Genomic DNA, 16,287 nt, shown 5'->3' on the forward strand with positions numbered 1-16,287 from the left:
TCGAGGATGATAATCGCGAAGGTGCCTAAAGTTGGAAGATTATTTCCTATACAATTTTCCATTCCTCCCGTTATATCTTTTGCTTGTACTTCTACAGCTAATAATTCTAAGCTTTGGTATAAGCATCTAGGACATCCAAATTATGTTGTGTTGTCTCATTTATCAAATTCTGGTTTATTAGGAAGTAAAAATCAATTTTTCCCTGCTTCATTTGATTGTTCTACTTGTAAATTAGGCAAAAGTAAAATTCTTCCTTTTCCTAATTTGGTAGTCGTGCTACAAAGTTTTTTGATGTTGTTCATAGTGATGTTTGGGGTATTTCACCAATTATTTCTCATGCTCAGTTCAAGTACTTTGTGACATTCATCGATGATTATAGTCGATTTACGTGGGTGTATTTTCTTCATACCAAATCTGAAGTATTTTCCATGTTCAAGATATTTTTGGCTTACATTGAGACTCAATTTTCTACTTGTATCAAATTATTAAGATCTGATTCTCGTATAGAATTTATGTCAAATGAGTTCAAAAATTTTTTGCTTGACAAAGGAATTGTCTCACAACGCTTTGTCCATATACACCACAAAAAAATGGGGTTGCTGAGCATAAAAATCGTCATCTTTTAGATATCACTCGTACTTTATTGATTTTGTCCTCTGTCCCATCTAAATATTGGATTGAAGCTTTGTCTACTGCTTTCTATTTAATTTACAGACTGCCATCTAAAGTGTTAAATCTTGAGTCTCCATATTTTCGTCTTTATCATAAAAATCCAAGCTATGATAATTTTCATACATTTGGTTGTATTTGTTTTATGTATCTTCCTCCTTCTCAGCGTAATAAACTTTCTGTTCAGTATACTAAATGTGTTTTTATGGATTATATTACTTCACAGAAAGGATTTCTCTATTATGATCCATGTTCTAATAAATTTCATGTTTCTATAAATGTTGTTTTCTTTGAGAGTCCGATTTTTTCCTACTCATGTTGTCATATCCTGCTTCTCTTCTTCCTACTTTTGAAGATTTGTCATCTTGTTCTAAGAGATTCAAACCCAGATTTGTGTACGAATGTCAGCGGCCAACTTTACCCCCTCCTGATATTGATCCGCCACCTGAAACTGCACCATAACTAGAATTTGAGAATTCTTCAAGGTCTGCTCCTCTTGAGCCCACTTGACGATCTACGAGAGTATCTCGTACTCCTAATTGGTATGGCTTTTCATCTACTTTATCTACCATTTTTGTTCCAACTTATTACTCATAAGCTTCTAAGCATGAATGTTGGCAGAAAGTAATCGAGGAAGAACTTTTGGCTCTCATAGAAAATGGCACATGGGATATTATTTCATGTCCTTCAAACGTCCATCCAATTAGATATAAACGGGTTTATTCTATTAAATTTTATTCTAATGGAACTCTTGATCGGTACAAAGCTCGATTGGCTGTTCTTGATAGCAAGCAGGAGTATGGTGTGAACTATGAAGAGACTTTTGCACCAGTAGCAAAAATGACGATGGTGAGAACTATTGTTGCCATTGCTGCTTCACAAAACTGGACTCTTCATCAAATGGATGTCAAAAATACTTTTTTCATGGTGATGTCAAAGAGGATATTTATATGAAACTTCCACCAGGTTTGTTCTTATTGCCTACATCAGATATATGCAAGTTGAAACGGTCTTTGTATGGATTAAAACAAGCTCCCAGAGCTTGGTTTAACAAATTTCGGTCTACTTTTCTACAATTCTCTTTTAAGCAGAGCAACTATGACTCATCTTTGTTTCTTTGGAAAGTATCCACAGGTTGTGTTCTTCTTTTGGTATATGTCGATGACATTATTATTACAGGAACTGATTCTTCACTAATCACTAGACTGCAACAACAACTTAAGGATTCTTTCCATATAAAAGATCTTGGTACTCTTACATATTTCTTGGGTTTGGAAGTTCATCGTGATTCATCCGGTGTGTTTCTAAATCAACACAAATATACCCAAAATTTGATTTATTTGGAAGGTCTTCAGGATTCCTCCTCTGTGGATACTCTATTATAATTGAATATGAAGTATCGTTGGGAGGAAGGCGATCTTATCTAACTATTTTTCAACAATTAGTTGGGAGCTTAAATTACCTTACTATTACCAGTCCTGATATCTCTTTTGCAGTTCAACAAGTTAGTCAGTTCATGCAAGCTTCCCGTCATCTTCATTTGGTGGCTTTCCGTCACATCATTTGATACCTCAGAGGAACATCTAATCGTGGATTATTCTTCCCTAGTGGTTCGCCTATTCGTCTTAATCCTTTTAGTGATTCTGATTGGGCGGGATGTTCTGATACTCATCGTTCAGTTACTAGTTGGTGCATGTTTCTTGGAGAGTCTTTGATATCTTAGAAGTTTAAGAAGCAAGACCGCGTGTCAAAATCTTCAACAGAGGCTGAATATCGAGCAATGTCTACTGCTTGCTCTGAGATTGTGTGGATTCGTGGACTACTTGATGAGATTGGATTTCCTCAATCTAATCCTACTCCTCTCCGTGCTGACAATACAAGTGCTATTCAGATTGCTACTAATCCGGTTTATCATGAGAGGACCAAACACATCGAAGTAGACTGTCATTATATATGAGAAATTGTAGATAAAGGTGTCATTACTCTTCCGCACGTGTCCAGTGATCTTGAAATAGTTGATGCATTTACAAAATCAATGGCACAACAACGACATCAGTTTCTCGTTGGCAAATTGATGCTTCTTGATCTACCAGCATTAATTTGAGGGGGATGTTAGCATGATGTAAATATTGTATATTAATGTAATCGTATATTGTTTTATATTAGTGTAATTACATAGATTTGATTTAGTCGTTAAAGAGAATAATAGTGAGTTTAGTAAGAGCAGATTTGGTGGGATAGAATAGTAGATTTAGAGGGATAGAAAAACTGATCTTTAGGGATAGGAAGACGGATCTTTAGGGATGTAATCATTGAATATTTTCTATTTAATGACATGACTCTCAATATTGAGAGGCATTCAGCAGAAAATTGACAGAAATACCCTCAGGAGGTCTTTTCAAGAACCTCTCGAGTCAGTTTTTCATCTACAATGAAGCATTGTGTGGTTCTTCAAGATTTAGTGTCCTGCCATGCCCCCACTTCATCAAAGCATAAATCAAATAGGAAAAAATTCCTAGTTCTTCTTCTTTTGCTCGCAATTGTAGTTGTATTTGTTCCTATGACCTTTGTGCTCCTGTGGATAAGGTATGGAAGAGGTAAAAGTGTTCCTCAGCAAGCTGACTTATTGTCTACCATAGCAAGAGAAAGGATTTCATACTATGAACTTCTCTGAGCAACTAATGCGCTTAGCGAGAGTAATCTGATTGGTTCTGGAAGTTTTGGCTCTGTTTACAAAAGCATTCTCAGAAGTGGAACTGCCACTGCAGTTAATGTTTTCAACCTGCAATTGGATGCGGCATTCAGGAGTTTTGATACGGAATGTGAAGTGTTGTGTAGCCTTCTCCATAGGAATCCGTAAATGTCATTACTAGTTGCTCGTAAATAATTAATGTCATTCAACACTGGGTTGTATTGCTCCAGGTACATCTCTTTGTTTTGCTAATTATTTGAACATTAATTATTCCTTTCTTTTTTCCCATTTATAAAGCATATTTCTCTTTGAATGAATTATTTGACTGTAGAGTATGGACTGGATGGATTAGGGTCAACAAAATGCGATGTCTATAGCTACGGGATCATGTTGCTGGAAGCGTTTACTAGGAGAAAGCTTAATGAGTTTGAGGGAGATCTTAGCTTGAAGAAATGGGTTAGTTATTCACTTCCAGAGGAAGTCATGGACGTCGTAGATTCCAACTTGCTAACATCAACTGGCAATCGCTTACAGAAGGAGCTAGATCTTGTGGCATAAATCATGAAAGTTGCATTAGATTGTTGTGCTGAATATCCGGTAAGGACAAACATGAAAGGTGTTGTAGGGATGCTGCAGAAGATCAAGATTCTACTTCTTGCATGCTAAGCATGTTCTTGGAATCTCTCATCTCTTCAAGTCTCTTGTTTGTTGCAAATGTCTGCTAAATTAGTGGAATAATGTAAACATTTCTTTCTTTGCTTTGTTTTAGCATTTGATTTCCTCTTAATATTAATGTTGCAAAATGGTGGAACTTGTAAATATAAATTGAATAACTAAAACCAAATTAATCCTCTTGAAAATCTCAAGCAGAATAATTTCTTCAAAATTGTTAGAGAAATTAACATGAATACAACTAGCAATTATTACAGTAAATGTTTTACATGGGGAACACTGATGACATATAACATCAAGAAACAAACAAAAAGATCAATGACAAATAATGTTTTCATAAAGCTTACATGATAAGAAAAAAAGGGTAGCTCGGTGCACGAAGTATCTTGCATTCACCCAAGGATTGTAATGCAGGCAACTTGCATGACACAAACATCAGTGACCGATTCCACAACTTGAATATGTGACCTATAGGACCCACAATGATAAATGAAGAAGAAAGATATTTAAGTTCCTACTCTCCTTTCAATACAGTACAAAATCAACCTCCATTCTTCAAGGTTTTCCAAATCAACCAATCAACCTCCTTTCAATACATTCTGTTGCTCATTCCCTTGCCATGTCCAAACTATATCTTTTAATGAAGGCTTTAAGCCTTGATCACAAAACTTCCTGTATTCTGCAGTGTCTCCTGATTTTTTTTCACTTCTACAACATGGAAAGCAGGCGTAACTCAAATATCTGCATCAATTGCTAGTTGCCCTTTTCTCTCTTCCTTGCTTCCATTCATTTTTACCGTCCCATATTTGTTCTTCACATGTTGAAGACATAATGAAGTAAATAAAGTTTGTTCATAGACACACACAGAATACATGTAGGGCCTCACACATGTGTATACTTGTTCAGCTTTATATAAGTTAAATCGCTACTTGTGCATACCCGAATTTGGAGGCATAAATAGATGCGAGATAAGACCAAGTTAAAAGGAACGTTTATGTATTATGCCTCTAAAATTTTAAGCTATTAGCTAAGATGGTCACAAAGGTGAAGCCACATATGGTAAAGATGCACAGATTAAACTTAAAGATGAGATAAACCTGCAAGTGAAGCAGAAATTATACAGTGTGAAATTAACGGTTTGACTATCTTAGTGAAATTAACGGTTTGACTATCTTAGTGAAGTTTTTGACTTCAGTATTGTACAATTTCAACATAATACGAGGCAACATAAAAATTAATTTTACATGCTCGGATAATAAAAAAAGAATTATACTTTTGGTAAGTCTGGAGTCACACTACAAGTATGATCATTATGTGTGCACTGTTACATTGGTACACTATGTGCACAAGAGTTGGCTACTAGTGCACGTGAGTTTGTTAGTTTGTTAGGTGGTTGATGAGTTGTGTGATGAGCTGGAAGGTTAAGTGAGTAGTGTGGTGAGAAGATTCTATAAGAGAAGATTCTAGAAGATATATCTCTATATGTAGGCGCATGTTCTAAAGTGATTTTGACGGTTAATAAAATTTCTTCCGTCATTTTCCATATTTGCACTTATTTCTGCCATTTGATCCTCTCCATAGTTGCCCCAAATCATTTGTGACTTGCTGGGACAGACGGTTCGGTTACCGGGCAGTTCATTTGGCTTTTAGAGACAATTCTCTATTTTGAAGTCTTTGATGGTTTCAAATGGCCACCGGACGAAAACTTTAGTGAAACACTCTCGAATGCAAATTTCGTCTGTACCAGCAGATTCTAAATATCAATTTTAGGATAGGTAGACCTTTGGTTCGATTCCAATGCACCCGAGCTCATTTCGACCTATTGGTAGGAAAGTTGGAAAATTGAAAATATGGGTGTAGGACCCATATTTGGCTGAAACGAACTCAGATGCAAAATACGACTTCGCCAGCAGATCCAAAATATCGATTTTCGGATGATAATATATTTGGTGTGATTTACAGCTTTTAAATCTCATTTCGATCCTCAGATTGAAAAATTGTGATTTCGGATTTTGGGGGTCAAGCTTGTGGAAATGACATTTTTTTGAAAATCTGATATCGCCGTTGAACCTAGAGCATTGAATTTAGTGTGTTTACATAGTTCGTTTGCGTCTATCAGACTCCGAACAAATTTCGGGCACCTCGTCAAAGTCCGTTCAGAAGGGAAAAAAGCTGTGCAAATTTTTTGCACTATTTAAAGCATTTTTGAGCTCATTTTACTCATTTTTCATCTTTACTCTTGAGATTTAAACTCTGAAATAGTGTGATAGCTGAAAAGTGAAACTAGCGGAAGCTCGGGAAATTGTATTAATATCTATTTGTTGATTCTATTACGAATTTAAGGTAAAAATTTACCTTTTCTTGATTAATTTCTCAAAACCCCAAAAATCTTAGGGGTTGATTTTAAACCCTAATTTCACTCCGTTTCACTTGAATAGTATTTTTATCTTAGAATTACTAGTTTTTCATCAATTTAACCTTCAAAACAATTCCGATTCTTGATTTTAATTCGAATTTCAAAGATTTTAATCTGTAAAGCTCAAAAATAATTTTTCTTTGATTTGAACCTTGTTTTTGACTCGATTTAACTTGGGTTTTTGACTCTAGTTTCTTAAAAATATGAGGAACACATTTTTGAAGAAAAGTTTCCCTTTTTCCCCTTTTTTGGGTACCCGTTCCGGGGGGTCCATTTTGATCCTGAACCAAAAGTAGTCAATATGGATATCGTTAGACTCATATTGATGAGTAGATTTCTATTTTGATAGTATGATGACATTTTGGGATTGTGAAGTAAAGATGGCGCTTAGAGAACGATTTGAGGTCTTGCGGTTCGTCCTTGAGGTAGGCTTCTTTCTACTCATCTCCATAGATGATGTGTGATATATATTGTGTGTGAATATGAATATTAGGTTTGAATATTCATAGAATGAATTGGTATTAAATATTGATGTTTTGGGAATTAGCTGAGGGTTTCGGATTTGTAAGGTGGAATGCTTATGAAATTTAAGAATCTTATTGCCTTCTCCCAAGATTGGACTAACTTGTAGCATGAATATTATATGATTCTAGGTTTGGGATGTGGTTAAAGTGTTAAAATCATGGTTAGCTGTCACGATCCGAATCGGGGCCCTAGCTGTGATGAGCATCTCGACTATGAAGCCCGGACGCTCTTCTCTATCTGGTAATCGTACACAATATTCATAAATTATAATAGAATATAAGGAATTGTAAATCACTATGGAAACATGTTCATACGCTGAATTCAATTTAACTATAAGAATGAAATCCAATATAAGCTAAACAACATCTGAACCATTCTGCAAAATCTCTACTACATCTGAAAATAAAAACTGTCTGAAACTGGGACAAGGCCCCCAGTGGACCTAAACAAAAATAAATAAAATAATCTGAAAGACATAGCCCTTCTTCAATAAAGAAGGCTCACCAACTGCACAGATTAGTGCTGTCTGAAAACTCCACCACTTAACAGGACTCCTGAACTGAGCTTTTGACCCTGGGAGGTAGGGGTCAGTACAAATGTACTGGTACGCAGAGCAAATCAAAAATAATAATTTATATTCAACATATATGAGAGAAATTTAAAACAATTCATAAATAATTATCATATGGTAAGAAATCTCAGGGGCATTTTTGAAAGACTTTGTAAAATCATCTGAACTCTATGACAATCTTTGTTTTACTTCTGCGTTAGGTGGTATACCCTACAACTCTGAAATTCCACGGGCTATATGGAATCGAGCTATATGGAATCTATCATTGACTCGGCGGGAAAGCCCCCAACCCTAGTGTGCCGTAAGGGTTAGAGTCTCTGACTCTGCTACACCACACAACAGTCGCCAGCGTAAAAATAATATACCCGGATCGGCAAATCACAATTTTAGGCTAAGAGTTACTTGAACTCAAGCCTTCTTCGGGTGACCACCTAACTCTCTTTAAGCCCAGTTTTAACTCTTTAAAACATGCATCCTCTGAAAATATATTCTGAAAACATACTCGGTTATGCATACATACTTATGATATTGTCATACCATTGGCTTGCAAGTCACATCTCTGAGCCATTATTAGCATATTGCAATCTCTGTTTTCAAAACATAAATTTGGGACCACCATATTAATAAATCATTTCAAAGAACTCTTTCTCAAAAACTCATGTAAACACATGTATGCAACTCTCTTTGTAAAACTTTCAGTGATGCAAGGTGGCCATGTCAAACTCTTAATCTCATGCAAATATTTCTCTTTTAACAAAATATATTTACATCAAGAAACTCCCTCTCTTAAATCTCTAAATCATGCTCAAAATACTATAGTATTTGAGTAAACTATTTTCAAGCCATAAAACATGCATTTCAAATACTTCACATTAAGATCATAAACTTAAAGTCATCATAAGAGAGGGATTTCATAAGTTGTTCTCTCAAACAATCTTCAATCTAAATTTTCATACATATACATATACATGTAAATCAATTTAAGGGGATAAGGACTAAAGGCCAAAACAATAATATCATTAAACATGCATAAAGCATAATAAAATCATATATTTCAAAAACCCCTTTCTAAATTCATGCTTGATAATCTTTAAATCATAGTTGAGTGTTTTCAGCAAGCCCATGTAGTTTTAGGATAAACCCCACGTACCTAAAATTAGAAGCTTTTGAATGAACTCTTGTGTTAGGGATGCTATACATACGATTGACGAGTGCTTCTTGTAGCCATCGCAATGGGGATTCCAATTCTTGAAGAATTAAGGAAAAGCTATGGTTAAGTCTTGAGATATGTTGATTTTTGGGTTGAAACCCTTAGGAGTATTCTTTGTGATTTTGAGAGAATATAATGTTATTTTGGTGTTTGGGGGATTTAATCCCGTGTTATGGCTGAATAGGGGGTGGAAAATACCACTTTTTCCCCTTAAAAGTGCAAAAACAGAACCTGAAAATTGGGTGCGTGCGATAGAGCATACGTCGTACGCTAATCGCGCGATGATACTATCTCAATCACAAAAATTACCATAACTTTTTGCTCGGGTATCAGATTTTTACGAAATTGGTATCGTTGGAAAATAATTCGAAGATCTTTCATTTGATATATAGTAGGCTCTATAATTCGTTATATACATATATACAAAGAGTTATGGTCGATTGAAGTTGACCCAAGTTTCGACGCTCACTCAAACATGAACGATAGGAAAGCTTTCAACTTGTCCTTGAGTTAGAGGACCTCTATGATCTCAATTCATGCTCAAATAGATTCCCACACTACATAATTTATTAACATGCTTTATGGATTTTGGATCATCTACACATAGAAATGATAGTTTTCATTCTAGTCCGAAATGCGGGGTGTTACATTATCTCCCCCTTGGGATCATTTATCCCCGAATGATGGGTAGGAACATTGAAGCTTAATGGTATGGAATAACACGGACATGATGTGTCTTCTAAGAAAGGATATAATTGATCTGAAACATTTAAACTTCTATCATGTGTAGACACCTAATTTTGTCCCTCCCAACTCCAATTTTATCCAATTTTAGCTCACCTTACCACGCACCCTTACCCATGTGATTACACCCCACAAAAATACAAAAATACAAAAATAGCAACCCTTAACAAAATCCCTAACAAATTTTACCTTGTTTTAATCTTCCTAACAACCTAAATACCCCTACCCCACCTCATTATCCATGTCACCCCACCCAATTTCCCACACATTTTATTTTCTATTCTTTGTCCATAAGAAAAGACAAGAGAAAAGGAGAAAAGAAAGGGGGCCCATTGGGAGATTTCTTTTGGTTTTCTTTCTTTCCATCTGATATATACAATACACACATGGGGAGAATGGATGGGGGCCCATGGATTTTCCATTTTTTTAAATATACATAGAAGAGATAGGGATTTGGTTTTCAAGTCAAAAAAAACACCTAACCATCCTCACATGTGGGCCCACATAATATACCATCACTTACCCTCACAAAAGGATAGAGATTGGGGGATTATTTTTGGGAGAGGGATTATTCACAACGCACAAAATATAGAGAAAAAGGACAAATATCCCATTTTTTTAGTTTCATCTCCATAGCCGCACCCATCTCTATATACTCAAAAAATTTCCTCGACGCACACACTCTCATATACTACACCTTACTGATTCACACTCTCATGCATAGAACACCCGACCAGAAAACACAATTAGGTAGTTGAGAGAAAGAGCAAAAATGGACTGAATATAGGAGGGAATCGATCAAAAAGTGAATGGGTGAGAGAGATCAGAGAGAGATAGTGAGAATTGAGAGAGAGGAAGGAAGATCGGTGCTAATTGACTATTTTCGGCGAGAAAATCATCGGAAACCCATCGTATGAGCTATCGGAAAATGCTCCAATTTATGTTTTGCTGCTGTTCTAGCAAAACCTCTGGGAAATAACATCACTAGCTCCACTCATCTCCAAATCCAACCCAAAATTGCGTTGCTGTTCATATTCCGTGTGAATTTGCATATCGCTATTTTGGGTCACTTGTTTCTTTGTGGGTTTGTAGTTTTGGGTTGTATATTGACGTCTGTTTGTGGGTTACCATTTTGGTCAAATTTTCAGTTTAGATACCGAGTTGGGTTTTGTCCGTTGAGGTCGATTTGAGACTCCAGTTGCAGTTTTAGTCGGAAAGAGCAATTTAATTGAAAGAAACATTAAGGTTCATTTATCCTCTCATTCTTTACTAATTTTTAAATTATTGATGCTTCGTGAAGTGAATTCATAATGTGGGCATCTTGCTTTATCTGATTTGGTTGTGTCTGAACCGTGAATGATGGTGGATATTGGTTGATTGGTCACTTTATTTGGATAATTGAATGACATCAACTTAAATTGAGAATTTGGGTTGGGAATTTAAATATTGATTTGGTGAATGTTGATTATTTTTGTTAATTGTTGAACACTCTAGTATTATATGTTAAGCCGTTAAACAAGTAGGCAAACGATAAGTTGGGGTAGGCAAAACATAGGAATTGTGATTGTTAAATGTTTGAGTGTGGGTGTGAATGATTCTTTCTACTTTTCGCGCATTGAAAAATATACTCATTTAGCCGGGGAATACCCCGAAGTCATTTGTATTTGTTCACCGGGGAATGATCCGATGTACTGTGTTGGCGAAAGACGTTCGTAATGAAGGCCCGATGCATCGGGTAAAGAATTAGAGTTTAGTCTAGGATTAATTTAGAATGGGATTTATATTTCCATATTTTTCTATTGTTTGGACTGTATAACTTGGACTGAACACTAAATTTTGGATTGTTTTGTTTTGGTCTACTTGATTGATTGTTGTGCATGCTCTGTGTGGTTTATACATTCATAGTGTTAAATTAGCTGATATGCTCCACCAAGAGACCGTGGTCGAACCACGGGATCAAGGGGTGCCTAACACCTTCCCCTCGGTCAACAGAATTCCTTAGATGGAATCTCTATTCGCAAACCAGTCTTAAAGAGTCAAATTGTTTTGAAAAGGATTTTTCAAAGGTGACTTGGCACACCGGATTATGCCAAGTGGCAAATCTGAGTTTTGAATGTAAAAATACTCTTTTTCAAAAGAATTATCCTCATTTTGTCACTTTAATAATAAAAACCCTTTCGACCGTTAAAATGAATCTTTTTGGTTAAAAAAAGGGGTGTGATAGCTCTAGCGACTTTGCTGGGGAATTTTTCAGAATTTGAGCTTATTTTTTGGAGTTATATCGGCTTTGTTTGACATTATGGTGTATAAACATTGTTTCTGTTATCGTTGTGTTATTGTTTTATCACTGTTGTGTGCTTACGTACTCTTTGTTTACAGTTTTTACTTATGTGTTACTGCTTTATATCTGACATTATTTGAATAACCCGAGTCAATTCTTTCTGCAACAAGTCCTGGAGTGCACGTCCTCTAGTTGAAGCTTGCAGTGAAGTGCAAAGGAACACCATATCACACACCAAGAACTAGCCATACACTATACTTCATAGGCACCTTTTGTCTTTCACTCATTAAGGACTTTTGGCATATTTCACTTATGTTTGTAATAAGTTTATAAATAGACTAGTTTTTGGTCTTTAGTTCTTTAGTTGTTTACTGATATTTAAAGTTGTAACACTGGAACCACACTCTCTCTAGTGTGAGGAGTGTACCACCTTAGTTTAAGGCTTGAAAAAGCCACCAAATCCGAAATAAGGGTGATGCTAGGGTGAAATCGCTAGTATTGCTATTGTTAGAAACCTAGGTGCTGGAGTGGTTCATGCTCTCTTGTGTCATTGTAAGAGTGTTGGTGTTACCTATTACAAGTATTAAGGGTCTTAGTGTATGGCATACACTTAGGTTCATAGTTCTTGTGAGAGTTGATGTCTCACTTCCTATCCTTACACTTCTTGTCATCGTGTTTGTGTTCTTGTTCTAGTAAAGCCGTGTATTATTGTTATCTTGTTGTTGTTGTTGTCTTATCATCTCGTGTTCATCTTGTTGTTGGCTATTTTTTGTGTAAAATACACCTTGTATCATCTCGTTCTTATGGTATTATTGTTGGCCGAAACTTGGTCTCCTTTTGGTCCTCGGTTTGTCTTGTGTTTTATGTATTGTTTTCGTGTTGTGAGTTAATTCCGTTATCATTTTCAAAATGGTTTGACTCTGTAAAACTGGTTTGCGAATAGAGATTCCGGTTAAGAGAATTTGTTGACCGAGGGGAAGATGTTAGACACCCCTCGATCCCGTGGTTCGACCATGATCGCTTGGTGGAGCGTATCGGCTAAATTGACATCACAAATGTATAAACCCACACAAAACATGTACAAACAATCAATCAAACACACGAAAGAAACAAATCCAAAATACAATGTTCAGTCAAATTATACAGTTTGAAACAAAAAATTGCAAAAAATAAATCCTATTCTAACATACACTAATCCTAACTATGCTTCTGTGCTTTACCCGATGCCTCAGACCTTCATCACGAATGTCTTTTGCCAACATAATATGTTGGGTCATTCCTCGATAAATAAATACAATGTGTCTCGGAGCATTCCCCGGCTAAATGAATACATTTGAATTACATACGGTAAACTAGAAAGAAACATTCAACACATTTATCATTTCACGCATTCACCCAAACATCATTCCTAGGTTTGTCTACCCAAACCTACATTTGTCTATCTGATTCAACGCATTATAATACTATCGAATTCACAAACTTAACTCCGAATTAAGCCAAACAACAACAAACTAACATTAATCTAATTTCACCCTTATTATCAATCACGCAATTCAACCCCCAACTTCTTTTTTATTAATCACCATTAAAACATGATCAAATTCATCCCTCAAACCACCGAAGTCGAATCGCTAAGCATCATGATCGTAACATCAACAACATCAAACAATCATAATCACCCATCAAACAATCATGGCCATTTCAACTAATTGAAATAAAGAAGAGAGAACAAATTGAAGAAATGAACCTTAATACCGCTTTTGATGAATATTATTCGACGGAATAAAGATAACCCGCCTCTGATAATTTTGACTTAAGCCTCAATGAAAAATCTGTCCAACATGGGACTGAGTATCGCAAGAAAACAGGGAGACCCGACCCGATTCTGATGAACCCACCTAACCTAAAGCTATAGATCGTGAGAATAAGAGAAATCCGATCAGAATTCTGATGGGTTCGGACAAAATTAAAGATTGATCAAGGTTCTCCGGACTATTTTATGTCGTCGTGACTCCGATCGACTTCAGCGATGACCGAAGACGATAAAGAAGTACCAGATGTAATATATTCCGATGGATTCGACCAGATTTGCGACAAATTTGATGCATTTTTGGTGAGTCTGTCACCGGAACAGTAATCCACCAGCAAAATCTGCATTCTCTCTCTCTCTTCTAACTCTTTTCGGTGTGTGTGTGCGATTTATTGTGTGGATATGGTTTTCTAATGGAAGAGGGTCCGTTTTTCGATCACTGTGTGTGTGAAGATGTACGCGTAATAATTGGTGGTGAAGACCCCTAAGTGAGTGTATTTAGTGCATTGGAGCTATTCGTGTATGCGTGGAATTGAGTAGAAAAGTTTTTGTGTTCTAATGGTGTGTGTATGGTTCTGTGAGGTGTATGGCAGTGACCATATCTGAGAGTGTATGCAAATGGTGTGTAATATAGTGTTCTTGATGGAAAATGGAAGTTCTGCCAAATATTCCCTATGCCCCCCCCCCCCCCAGTGTATTGTACTGGTTTATTCCCTTAGTGAATGGAAATTGGGAGTATATGGAGAGGGGTGTTGATATATGTGTTTTGTGATGTGGGATACGTGAGTGGGGTAGGATTAGGGGTATGGGGTGGTGATGAGTTGTCCAAAATTAGTAGGAGGAGTGGTTAGGATGATTAAAACAAGAAAATTTGTTAGGGATTTTGTTAAGGTTTGTTATTTTTGTATTTTTGTGGGGGTATAATTACATGGGTGAGTGTGTAGGATAATGTGAGGCAAAAAATGGATAGTTTGGTATTTGGGAGGAACAAAATTAGGTGTCTACATCATGCCCCTTTTTGGATATAAACACAAAGTATTTTCAGACAAAAAAAGTAGACAACGAGACCAAAGTTTGACCCAACCCTTATTCAAAGAAAGAATTAGAAAAAAGAAGGAGGGTCCAGAACAAAAAGTAAATTTCTATTTTCCAGGAGGGTCCTGAACATAAAGTAAATTTTCATTTTCCAGGATGGTCCTAGACATGAAGTCAATTATCATTTTTCAAGAGGGTCCTAAAGTGAAGTTCCATATAACATACAATACTTCTAATTTTTGCCCCAATTTCATTAAAAACTTTTGCGGGTGTCAAACCTAATCACAACCACTTGCAACAGTGCATAATGCAAAGATGAATCAAGATCCTGATCAACAAATGCCCCTTTTGAGGGTAAATTTCAATGTGTGAGACTAACGAGTCCCCTTCTTAAGAATGAAAGTGAAGGGTCTTTACTAAAGTGCATCTTTCAAAATTAACGACTCAAATTAGGAAGTGGACTTCCTAGACACGAGACATGAAAGACCCAAATTAGAGAATTTGTCTCTAAGGGGTACAAGATGATGAGTTTTACCACAATTGGGATTACCAAACCTGTACAACAACACTGCATTTGCATTAGCGGAAATGAGGAATTGCACCTCTAGGTATTTATGCTTTGAAGCCTTTGATTAGAAGGTCACAATTATTCCTGTTTCATACAAAGAAAACTTGTGAATTTAAAACAGGATGTTTGTCTTGTAGCTTTGACATTTGAGGAGATTTCTCTTGCACTTGTCCCATTGAGATCTTGCTTCTAATCATTAGCATTTGTCATTGCCTTGTTGCACCGTTAGTCCAAACTCAGAATATTAAGAATAACTCTAAAATAAACACAGTATCTCTGCTTTGCTATGTTTCTCAGACAATCTCATTTAGACCTTAGTATTTCCACGAATTCCACAAATTTGTGTGTTGACAACAACCTTCTGTGTTCTGACTTGTAAGCTTGTTTCATTCATGTGTTGGACCCCTTGTCTTGCTTTGTGCAATTGAAGAAGATGGTGGCCAATAATAAAATCTTTTCTCACTTGTTTTAACATGGACTTGACTCAAAGACAAGAGAAAAAATAACAATGTGTTTTCTTTTGGATAACTAACTCAAGAAAAATAAAATAAAAACACAGAGAAAGAAAAGACAATGGACGTCCCCATTTGAAAGAAACAAAAAATTTATCTAAAAATGACAGTCAACTATAATGATTATACCATGAATTTGGTTAATCTGTGTGATCTTTCTACCCACACTTTCTACCAGCTATTGTTGAGTTAACGGTCTTGAAACTGAGTTGCTTCCTTAGGTCAACTGCATTCAAAACCTCATTCGGCTAGTGACACCGTGAAGGATTTATGCCAACAAGCCTCTCTCATTTTTTTCTTGGCTCACCATTATCTTACAGTGTGTGTGAGGGTTTTCACCAATAAGACTCTCTCATTTTTATGTCTCTCAACTTACCATTGTCTTACGGTGCCCAGAAGGATTTTCACAAATAAGACTCTCATTTTTATTTCTCTCCAGATTTCTTATGCCGAAGAAGACAAGTAGTTCCCAAAATACCTATCATATGCATTGCATGCTTAGCCTTATCATTCTCAAAGAATGATCTGAAGGTCTTTCTTTGGTTGTAACTTGGATTTTGGATAAGGTTAGAAAAAAGGGAT

General features: G+C 36.1%; 1 long non-coding RNA gene across 1 annotated transcript; it reads left to right on the forward strand.

Annotated features, from left to right (window-relative positions):
* Nucleotides 1–6: 6 nt before the first annotated feature.
* On the forward strand, nucleotides 7–4,145 carry LOC124891056. Its single transcript, XR_007049504.1, has 2 exons — nucleotides 7–3,591; nucleotides 3,693–4,145. It is a non-coding gene; the product is annotated as an uncharacterized LOC124891056 (long non-coding RNA).
* The last annotated feature ends 12,142 nt before the right edge of the window (nucleotides 4,146–16,287 follow it).

This window comes from Capsicum annuum, unplaced genomic scaffold, assembly GCF_002878395.1.
Source record: "Capsicum annuum cultivar UCD-10X-F1 unplaced genomic scaffold, UCD10Xv1.1 ctg2967, whole genome shotgun sequence".
Classification (NCBI taxonomy): Eukaryota; Viridiplantae; Streptophyta; class Magnoliopsida; order Solanales; family Solanaceae; genus Capsicum; species Capsicum annuum.